Source organism: Gadus chalcogrammus, chromosome 7 (assembly GCF_026213295.1).
Source record: "Gadus chalcogrammus isolate NIFS_2021 chromosome 7, NIFS_Gcha_1.0, whole genome shotgun sequence".
NCBI lineage: Eukaryota > Metazoa > Chordata > Actinopteri > Gadiformes > Gadidae > Gadus > Gadus chalcogrammus.
This window is the reverse complement of record NC_079418.1, coordinates 21,171,798-21,180,620: the sequence shown is the minus strand read 5'-3', so window position 1 is coordinate 21,180,620 and position 8,823 is coordinate 21,171,798.

The window sequence follows — 8,823 nt, the reverse complement described above, 5'->3', positions numbered from 1 at the left end:
TTTCATTAAATGTCATGATGTAACTTTCCAAAACATTGCTTGTGGCCACAAGGGGGGCTCTCCAAAGAGAGTATGGTTATTTGCCAGATACGATCAAATGTCATGGCCTACCAAATTACTTTTTATGGGTTCAAAGTCTGCTGAACAATAAAAAAATGTTACACTACAACAATTGTCTAACAAGTGCCAGGTTTAGCTGTAATATGGCTGGTCACACTGTAGGCATTTATGTATTCTGAATTCTAAATTCTGTTGATACATAGTGATACAATTTCTTAACCAAGTCAGAACTTACATAATGGTCGGCAGCTAAGGAAGACCGGGTTTTCTGACAAATCGAAGATTGCTGGTTCGATATCCAGCTCCTCCTGGCTAAGTGTCAAGAGGTCCCTGAGCAAGACACTAACCCTAACTGCTTCTGACAAGCTGGCTGTTGGTTGACACTGCCGTTGGAGTTTGGATGTGTGTATGAATATGACTCTGAGGCAATAATTGAAAGGCACTTTTGAGTGGCCATAGGTCTGACAAGTGTAATATATACTACATATACAGTCAATTTTTAATAATAGGAACCAGGAAGATATGTTGGACCTTCAGTTAACAAGTAGCAATCAGCAGCATCAGAATCAGCCCCAGATCTAATGCTACAGCATATATGGCTACCACTTAAACTGCTACAACCGCATAAGAGACTGCTTATGCAGTTATCAGGAACATAGGAGGAAGGTGAGAACTGTGGATCAACCGGTAAGTGATGGCTTAGTATGGCTACCAGTAAACATTGATGTCTGTATGCAGGAATGATCATGCATCAACTCGTTATATCTTGATTGCACACTTTGATATAGAGGCAGACATATCAAGACTTTGATAAACAGTGTTATTTACTCCCCTGTCCAGTCTTGATGATGGATCCAAATATCAAATTGGATCAAAACATTTGACCTTGCCATTACACACACGTCATGGGAAAGTAGTTCAACTTAATAAACACACGTGTCCCCTTCCACTTCATGTAGGTTGCAGCAATTGTTTTTCCTCTCCAGTGTACAACGAATCTTGGTGGAGACATTTCTCTTGGTTGCTGCTGAATGATAGTTGGATCGATGTAGCTACTGAGTTAATATCCCGTCAAGTGGGCTGTTCTGGAGTCCATGAGGATGCTCAAGGCGTGGTTTCTTTTTTTTTTACAATTTCTAACGTTTTCCTACCATGGATGTTTCCTATGCAGGGAGGGCTGCTCTTCTTATTCGTCGTGTAGGATTTAATGTTATGTGGACGCATCCCAAGCCTACTGCTGCCCTCACCAGGCCACATAACACATTGCAGTAACTGCTCACAGAGTAGGCTCATGCTTTGTTTCATCTGTAGGATGATGATTGCCAAAACACTGCATAAGCAGAAGTGTCCTAGCTACACCTTTCTCGTTAGTACATAGTTTCTTTCCTCTACAAATTACCTCTTTCATGAGATGTCGATATTGCTTATAAGTTATTTAAAATTCATTTCTCTGTCAACCATGTCCAATTCATCCCTCCTTTGTGAAGACTAAATGTTAACGTTTATATTCAACCTTTTAAGGCAAGGATATATAATAGGATGCTGGTTTTTGGATTACTTTTAATGTACATTCCACTCACTGATCTATTGCTCCCCACAATGATCTTTAGCTCTTACATGGGTTATGTATGGTCAATATCTTCAGGAATTTTTCCTTTTAAAGCAAACACACCTGCTTTTTGTATTGCATGTAAAATATCATAAATCATGGTGTATGTATATAATAAATATAACTCAATGTCTGCACAACCGTTTCGGGCCAGTGATATCTTTGCATTTAAATACCGTACAGAAGAACTGGGCTTTTTTTACCCATGATTGTTTATCTATTCTTGACTCAGCCACTCCTTAAAAATGCTATAAAACTTTGAGAAGTGCAAAGAGAGGTGACATGTTTTAATGAGTTGTGGAAAGAAGCCATGCTAAAATACCAAAGAGCGGATAATAAAATAAGAGCAGCCATCTTGTATGATATTATGTCATCAAACACCAAGATTTTATACCCCATTATTTTGTGATACATCCCAGGAGAGTTCACTTTTTTACTTTCAACCACAGCAGATTGCCCCTGACTGCGTATCTCAATTTCATATGATGCCATAGCTTGCATGAAATCTAGCACACCCTTACTTGACATCATTCCTACTTGATTTCATGAAGAGGTTTTTCGATAAAGCAGGACCCGGTATTGTATTCAAGATCAGCCGCTTCCTAGATAATGACACTGTCAGCTAACAATGGTTCAAGCTTTCCTGGAGAAGACAACCCTGGAGCCATATTTCAATCTTATCCAACGTTTTAAAATAAAACAGAATGAACTTTGATCAATTATGTATCAGAACGCAATGTTCAACATTTTCGAACCCTATTTTTAATTCATCTTAAAATGGTTGCAGTTCTACCTTTGATCGAAACTAATAGGATGGCAAACAATGTTGCCTAAAAATAAAAATAGCTTTGCTTGATAAAAGCTACTGTAATTAACACGTTCTCGTTCTGGCCGGAATCGCAGCCCACATAAGTCAAACAGACAACCCCTTCATAAGCGCTTCCAGAATCCATTCTGCTGTCACATACATTAGTGAAGCTGTTGATATAAGGAAAGGTTTCTTGAGGACAGCCTCTTAAATGCCTCAAACAGCACTCAATCTCCCCCTTCTGCTGCCAAATGGCTCTGGGCTCCTAAATAAAGTGGGTCATGCCAAGTTAGCTGGCAAGAGAAACAATACCCTCAGTGAGTCCTTCAGCAATCTGGGACACATGTCTAGGCTCGGTGGGGCGGAGGGTGCTAGGTGTTTAAAAAAGAAAACAACTAACAGTACCTAAAGCTAATGATTAATGGGCTTCTTTAACAAAAATGTTACTTCATATCTAATGTATACATATTCTCACCGCCAAGAGTACTGGTATGATTTGGAATGTTTTTCATGAAACTTGAAACCTGTCAAACGTTGAACGACTGCGTTTACAATGCTCCCTTTCTATTACTTAAAGTGTATGTCGTTAAAAGTGTGCTATAGATTAAAGCCATCTTCTACTTGATATGTCTTACAATATGTATTTCCTGAATCCCTGCCAAAAGTGGGCATGCTAGCCATGATACAGATCAATAACCAAAACAAAGACAAAAACAAGCATTGACTTGACACTGGGCCTATGCTCCATTCAATCAAGAACACGCCTAAACAAAATTAGGGAAAAGTTTTTAAAGAGCATAGTTAGCACAAATAGTAACTCTTTCCCCTTTAGTACTTGGGCGATCATAATGATACTTGGAGTTGTTGATTATCAGATCCCATGCTCAGTTCTCTATCCTCAAGGTAAAGGGAGGGGATGTGTGCAAGTTTCATGCATTGTGGCATTGAAGAGCGTGCAATATCGGCCACTGGGCTCCCATTAACCAAACAGTCAGACACCTTTTGTTCGCCCACTGATGGAAGTCTTGCTCAGTCCAGCTGCGTCTCCATGGAAGTGGCAGCACAAGAGGCTTAATCCCACCCACCTTCCCACCCACCAAGTTTCCCATCGCACAAGGGATAGGCTATAGCTCCACTATTGGAATGGAGCCCGGGTGGCATTTTTTCCCCTGCACAACCTTTATTAGACCATTATAACACAAAGGCATCAGGTAAGGGAACAGAGTGTCATTAAACCCTAAGCGACAGACATAGGGTCCACCAGACTTTTGTTGGAAGATGCGCCTATTAATTAACATGGAACATGGAACCATAGCAACATGGATGCCTATATGTAGTCTAATCTATAGAACACTGCATCATAAATTCACATCACTAATCATTACCGTACTTAATTTCCATTCAATCTTGAAAAAACTAAGTTGACTTGAATCTACCAATATTTTAAATAGCTTCACTACATCACATGTATTACATTAATCATGTTCTTTGTGAAGGTTAGTATCTCCTCCCCTTAGTGATAATTGTTTTCCTTCAGCTTATGATTTTAATGCAATGTTTAGGGGTGGGTATCTTTAATATTATGTGGATGTCTGCCACCCAAAATTAACAATTCGTCTGCAGAAAGACCAACATGTCGACCTTCTCTAGGAACATGTGTGATCTCTCTTGGCTGATGGTATCTCCAGCAGCAGAGAGAACCTTCTTACTGGGGGTAGAGGAGGCCTTTACACACACGTATGAGAGGGCTTGGTCTGACAGCAACCGATAAGATATCGGCCGATATCGACATCTGTAATTTTTTATTCCCAAAATCAGTTTCGGCCCATAAAATCCAGTCTCTGTCAGGCCCAAGAGAATATCCCCTGCTCTAATTTAGCTGATTGATTTAGTACATGACTTTGTGATTCCAACTCACTGTGGCGGCTAATTGCACAGCTAACCGCAGAAATAGCCCTATGGATCAGTGGCAGACGTGACGTTGCTTGCCGCAATTCTTTTAGCGTCCAGTATATTTACTGTCCCTATATGGACGCTCTTTAACTATGGATATATATCAGAAGAGAATGTTGTTGACTTTCACAACGTTAATCATAATATGGAAAAGAAGAGTAAACACACCAAAAACAACTAAGTATAAATATAGTTCCTGCATGAGTAGAAACACCAAGGAGTGGTTTCTTCTGTAGGCAATATGATTCAGCATGTTTTATAATCACACATCACCAACTACATTAAATCTAAAGGTCAGAACAACCCTAGCTCCACACATCTCATTTTGCCTTCCATCTAGTTCCTCTGACTTTTAGAAAAATAACACAAAGGCAAACAGCTACACCATACGTTTCTTTAACATTCTTCCGCCAGACAATTGGGGCATAGAAATGACTTAAAGCTGACATTTTAAGACAGACAATGGGCAATAATTATACCTATCCTGTGTAGATAGAACAAGCTACAAATAATCAGAACACTGAAATTCAGGTTTGTGTTTGTTTTTGGTCAATCAGTGGATAACACAAGTGGCAATAAACAAACTATATATATATATATATATATATATATATTAGGGTTTTCCCGAAACAATTTTATAGCGGCGCTGCACCACCATGTTACATTTTAAAATTGGGCTGTATCGACAAAGACATTGAATTTTTTTAACGTTTTAATTGGTTAAAACACATTCACGTTGAAAAGCCAAACTGCCATATCATGTAAGTGCTGTGTGGAGGAGTCTGCTCTACTCCAGCGTTGAATTTAGGTCTGTTTTTAATATAATGAGTGGTTATAAATGGCGCCGCGTACTCGCCATGGTTTTGAGCAGTGCTGGAAATGATGGCACAGCTGTATGGCGATGCCGTTGTTTGAGCTTTCATTTGACACACAACCAACGTACTAGTTCCAATGAAGACACACTGCTTTGAATGTATAGGGGTGGTTAAAATGATCATAAAAGTAAAAAGGTGGTTTGTACATTTTGCAAAGTTCCAATAAAAATGCAACGCAACTCTAGCGCTATTCTAGAGCAATCGAAGAAATGCATTATTGTATAGCTGACGCAAATAGTCCTCGCCACATACAAAATCAAACTTTTAACTGGTATAATTACCATGGCAGGCTGTTATTATTATTAAAGCTAGCGGTGGAAGAAAGAAATTTTACAATTGATTTGACAAAGGACATGCCAATACTGCGTAGAAACAATGGGAGCAACCAAATTAGCCAAGTTAGGTTTCAAATAATGGATTGAGAAGATTTTTTTCCATTTGTAAGACCGCATTCACGTTGTACACTGGAGGGCGTGTCTGACGTACGGGGGACATGATCTGATTGGCCGACGGATCCGTCGCTATCTGAAAAGTTGAAAATTTCTCAACTTTTTGACGCAGGCAACAGAGCCGACGGAACGGATTGACCCATAATGCATTTCGAGAGCGCCCAATGCAAAAGTCAATGAGATCCGTCGACGGACGTGTACAGTGTGTAGGCGGAATAAGTAACAGCAGCGACTGGCCGGCCGATGAGATCCATAGTATTTATAAATGTTAAAAAAAATTATACGTTACTTATCAAGGTGTATCTACTGCCTTGTATTCTGTCGATTGTATTTGCCCTGTTACGCATTTCAATGTATCTTGAAAATGAATATTAAGACTATGTGAATTCATCAAATCCGGCTTACTGGAAGAGGCCCCTTGATATTTAAATAGCACAAATGTTCATCCGAGTTTAAGTATTCTATTTTATTCTTTATCTAGGATAAATGAAAATAAATCATGACAATTACTATTTGTCTCCAAACCAAAGAAAATGCTGGCCCCCAGAGTATAAAAAAATAAAATGAAACGAACTAAAGAAAGCTTAAATATATGCACTATTAGTTTGATCTAACTTTGACTTATTATTAGTGGTGGGCCGTTATCGGCGTTAACGGCTGCGTTAACGCAAAACTTTTATCGGGCGATAAAAAAAATATCGCCGTTAATCTATTTATCAAACACTTCCTTGTTCGCGACCATCACGTGACCGAACTAACCAATCAGAAGCTAGAATTTAGACTGAGGTAAACGTGTGGGAATCGGCAGATTCAATAGAATATTCTGACTGTGTTAAATATGTAAACAAGTAAATATCTAAGTAATAATTGTGTGACATAAATATGTAATTGATTAACTGACTAAACATTGCAAGTACATTTCTAGCAATTTAACTCCATTATATAAATTAGATGAATTCATTCTACAACTTTCAAATATTTAACTTCTAAACCTTACAGTATTATGGATTATTACACGGCTCTTCTCAATGCTGTAGACGGCTCCATTCACTTGCATGGGCCTTCCCAACGTTCAGCTGTCAATAATTTTGGTTTATGCTCCGTTCACTTGCATGGGCACTTCCCAACTTCCGGCGGTGAATTATATTTGATAATTCACCGTTGCCAAGTATACTTGACAGCTGTCAAGGTAAACGAAAGGATTTTTTGCCGTTTGCCATTATTACAAAATTACAAAATTAATCTAGATTAAAGAAAATAATCAATGCCCACCACTACTTATTATTCTTATTGAAAGTGTTACACCCCCCCCCCTGACAATCAAGTGCCACCCCAAAAATAAGACTGGGCCGGGCTGGCCACCACAGTAATAAAATCCTGGCTACGCCCCTGCACACAGGTCCCTCATCATCTCCTGATGTTACTGAGGTGTGTGTGCACAATTGTTGCCCGATTATTTGTAAAACTAAATAAAGATGCCTGAGTTACATGGATCAAGAGAGGGACAGGGCCCACAGAGACTGCTTTTGTATAGGGCCCAGAGGTTTTTGCTACACCCCTGTCCACACGTAGGATACCTGTACATCTCTTGTGTCTCCCTCCATTAATTAGCAAAAACACACACAGCAAATGACCATGTTGACAAAGTAAATTAATATTTGTTTATACGCTAGTCTAAGGTCAAATATACATTTAACTTAACAGGTAAACACATTGACTGCAAATAAAAAGTTGTACTTAAACGGATGGGCTCAAACAGCATCCATAAAAGTTAACTTTAGAAGGCTGTCAAATCCCATGGACAACAGTACATCTATATGGTTACTTACTTGGTACTTGTAATGGCTAACGTTTCATCTGATTGACGGCCCATTAGGAGACGCGTAGCGGCTTCAGAGCGCTAATGGTTTCAAAGCAGTTCCAGGCTGAAAGGGGGATTTGGGGGTAGCCTACTCACGACTCGGTTGCTTCTCGGGAAAGTCTCCAACGAAGCGGAGGTCCAGGCGGGTTAATAGCAGCTGATGAATGATGATTTGGGCGTGTTTGTATAGAAGTGAAACAACAAGCAAATCAAACACAAATGGTTCAGTTGCATCCAAAGCACTAAAACGAATAAAGCAAAAGATAACGGTTCACGCAATGTTCTAAAGAAAAGATGTAAACACTCAAATCAGACCACCAAAAACAGCACCGTGTATCCTTCAGCCATCCACGGACGGTCATCTACTATGTAAGCTATATCCACCAGTATTAATGAAAATAAAAAATATCCCAATGTAAACTCAAAATAATGAGATAAAAAGACGAAATTGCGAGAAGTGTCCATGTGCATCGCGCAGTCTTTAGAGGTTTCTTCTTCCCGCGCTGGCTGGCCACTCCGTGCGAAATGACAAGTGACTTTTTTCAATGTTAAATGTTAGATAGAATAAATACAAAGTATTTTAATCAGTAGCCTACGTCGTTGCCGCTAAACAAATTACAAAATGGTTCTAAAAGCTTTCACCAGCTAACTAATCAAGAGTTGTTATGTGTTAGCAGTTTTTATATCCTACTAAATAATTATACATAGGTTACATTAACGTAGTGCCTTGGAGACCTGTTACGCTATGATGTGCAAGTTATCCTTTGTCGCTTTCCAGTTTAGGGAAAGCGACACAAAGCTATTCTCAGTGTGCTCACAAGTTGTTACGAATAGGCCTACTTACACTTTAAGGTCTCGCTGAATATAACGTTTTCTATCATTGCTATGGTGAAAGATATGGACACTGCGGTCGCTGATGAAAAAACATGAGCGACCTTAATTTCAATCTAGGTGAAATTCCTAAATTTGTGTCAGCATTAAAAAATGTATAACTGTGTTGCCATTCTTTCATTTCTGTCACCTGTGGCTTCTCTGATGCGCATGATCTCACAGGTGCTTGTGTCCCTGCCGGTTGGCTGTTTTTATGCACTGTCTCTGGGCTGTCTTGTTGCTTCTGTGGTCATTGGGTTAGGGTTATAACTTATTCTGATTCATTCAGGTGTTTCTACCGGCTGCCATATTTGGCCTTGGTTTACTTATGCTTTGGC